Genomic DNA, 3,167 nt, shown 5'->3' with positions numbered 1-3,167 from the left:
TATATATATGTCAATATATATATATATATATATATATATATATATATATAGATGTATACAGCATAAATACAGAACTACTTAGCAATTTCCACAAATAGGTATGAAGCAAATCTTTGAACTCTCTCAGTCTCGTTTTTAAGCAAAATAATTGGTAATTGACGAAAAAAATTCACGTAACTAATTTACATCATTTAAATATACCGTTTATAAATTTGAATATACTGTTGGCGCTACCATGGAAATTTCCAAATATCCTACAAGACACAGAGCTTCATTTTCATCCTTCATCCAGCAGAGGACGCTGCATCTCATGCAATCACAACCAGTTTAAATGATTCCCAGATTATCTTTAATGCAGAATTGATTAACTTCAAGTAAACACTGTAACTATTGTCTCACCGTCAAGTACCTTGAAGTACACTAGCCTGTGCTTCAGAGAGATTTGACCGTATTTAGAGCACATTGATTTCTAAACAGTCCCCTCATTTGTCTCTGTTGCTTTACGAGTGCATTAGCCCAGAGCATGAAATAAACTCTAATCACTCTCACTGCTTTTTCTAGAGGAGAGTTTGAACTAGAGTACATCATTGATCCCCATTCTTTGTACAGATGATAATAATAGCTTCTTTATGCATTGGCGTGGTCTGTGTTTACACTACATCCTATTTAGCCCACATTAACATCAATGTGCATGCTTTTAGACTGTCTGTGTGAGGTTTTCAACTGTTGTCTAATATATATATGTATGTATACATGTAATTTAAATTTTTATTTAACACATTATATTTAGGCTATAAGTGGTACAAACAATGCATTGGATTGTTTTAAAGTTATTTTTTATTTTATTTATTTTGCATCAGTACAATGTGTCATATAAATTAAATATTTGGAATTAAATATAATTCAACTGTACTTAATTTTACTTTTATTTTATTACAGAACTTTATTGCATGGACAGTATATAAACTGCTTAATAGTAGTACAAAATATAAGTCTTGCAATGTAGCGTCCATATAAAGTAAAAAAAAAAAGGTTTATGGGTTGCGGGAAGGTCTTTGTAGTGTTTTGCTTTTCTGCAGGTCCAGCCCATATTTGCTGACGTCACTTGCGGAGGGACCACATGAGCCTCGCAGCGCCGCCGCAGCTGCACAGACGCGACGCGACGCGACTCATCTTCAGACCTGCACGCACAGGTAAGCGCGAGCTCATCACATGACACAAGACAGGAGAAACTTTAAAACGGTTTTATATGGATTTCAGTTAAATACTTTTTAGTTTGTGGGAAACCGGGGCAAGTTGTCACTACAGCACTTGCTGTTTATTGACACCGATTTGAGAAGAATACGTGTGTTTAAAATGTGAAACACTATCTTAAGTAAAAATAAGCAATTTTCTAAAATACAATGTTAAATAAGCAATTTTTTTAAATGTAAAGAGTAAGACAATTTTGAAAAATAATTAAAAAAATAAAAATAAAAATATACCATTGTTTTGTTCAAAAGAACAGATAAAACTATGATGACATTGTTATTTAGTTATTATTAGTTTTTTGAAACCACACTGCTATTCACTGATGAAATTAATGAATGCATGCAGTTTTTATTTAATGTATTTTTTGTAAAAAATGTTAGATTTGAAAAACAAACTTTAGCAAAATTCGTCTTTGTGTTGACACGGCATGCCTACAAGTTGCCTAATAATATCCATAACAAATGGAGTAAATGTTGAGTGTGAAATGGTGAGAATAAACTGAAATCAACAGTGATCAACGATTAGCATTTGGTAGTGTTCTTCAGGAGCTGTAATGTCTCATGATGTCTGGGAGGGCCCCATATAGATGGGGGGATGTCATATGTTATTCAGGCTGGGGTCGATGTCTGTCTTCACCCGTCTGGATGAGCAAATTAGACAGGCAGCAGATGAGAAAAATGATTTAAACCACTAAATTACCATGTTTAAAAAAGTGCATATATTAGTGATACATTAGTGATATGAAGTGAGATGTTTTGCAGAATCTTTTCTGTACAGTGCTTAGTTTCTTACAATTTTTTTTCTTCCCCAAAAGTCAAAAATATTATTCAATAAGACATTATTCGGGACATTATATTTACAAATTGGTATAAACCATAAATTCAATATTCTTTCTTTTATTTATTTAGGTTTTTTTTTTTTTACTTTACTTTTTAAAAATACCAATCTTATTTTATCTTTGGATAAACAGTTTCTAGCTTCTTTGCAATGTCTGTTTGGCTATTTAAAATGTGCCAGTTTAGTGTATACTTTTGAATGAAATTGCATGCATATATCTTGGTGGTCACTGACTCATTCACATACAAGCACAGCAAGCAGATGCTCAGATGCGCAGACACTGTTTCATTATTTATTTTTAGCGTGCAGAACATTGATTGGTCCTTGTGAAGATCTGCTCACTGTTCCAGGAACTAGCACCTTTTGGGGCTTTAGTTATTGCTTTAGCAGTGTTTCAAAAAGTCAAGCATTACTCTTGCTCTTATTTAGAGATTTGAACAAACTCCAAATCCAAACTTCAGTGTTTAACCCGTCCTACAGTGCTTGTGCTCCAGACATGAATGATACCTAACATCTTTTCTATGCAATTTGAGTTCCAGGTTTGAAAGTGTTGTCAGCAGGTATCAGACGACTGAATTAATTACTCGTCTGGTGTAATTGCATTGATTCAGTGCAGACAGATCGAGATTAAATTAGATTAGTGTGAAGTCGCATACAGCCAGACAGTTTCTGTGTTCATGTGCATGATATTTTTATTCAGAAATGTCTCACACACACACTGTAATCGTGACTTAAATGTGGTTAATGCAGTTAAATCTCTTTGTAATGCTAATGAATCAGATCATCTATGACCAGCGGCCAGAAGAAACACAACACAAAGCAGCAATCTGTTTTCCTTGTGTCTCCCGCTGGAGTCACTGGATCTATAACGCATGTTGTTGGAGAAAACTGTAAACCAGAGAGACACTTAATCCGACAGCTATTATGAACACACACACACAAACACACACACACATACACACGCAGACATCATGTATTGTTCTGGCTTTGGTCTCAGCTGTTCTCACTCAAGCCTAAAGCTACTTACTGCCGCCACTCAGCGTGCCTCTGAATGCTCTATTGTGTGTGTATGCATAGAT

General features: G+C 34.5%; 1 protein-coding gene across 1 annotated transcript in view; it reads left to right on the top strand.

The window, feature by feature from the left end:
- The first annotated feature begins 1,119 nt into the window (after positions 1-1,119).
- pdlim5a (PDZ and LIM domain 5a) overlaps positions 1,120-3,167 on the top strand; it is a 60,658-nt gene continuing 58,610 nt past the window's right edge. Inside the window, exon 1 of the mRNA XM_016506965.1 lies at positions 1,120-1,193. The gene's annotated coding sequence lies outside the window, so the exon portion shown is untranslated. The remainder of the gene's footprint in view (positions 1,194-3,167) is intronic.

This window comes from Sinocyclocheilus anshuiensis, unplaced genomic scaffold (assembly GCF_001515605.1).
Source record: "Sinocyclocheilus anshuiensis isolate Anshui unplaced genomic scaffold, SAMN03320099.WGS_v1.1 scaffold117, whole genome shotgun sequence".
Classification (NCBI taxonomy): Eukaryota; Metazoa; Chordata; class Actinopteri; order Cypriniformes; family Cyprinidae; genus Sinocyclocheilus; species Sinocyclocheilus anshuiensis.
This window is presented reverse-complemented; position numbering and strand designations above follow the sequence as displayed.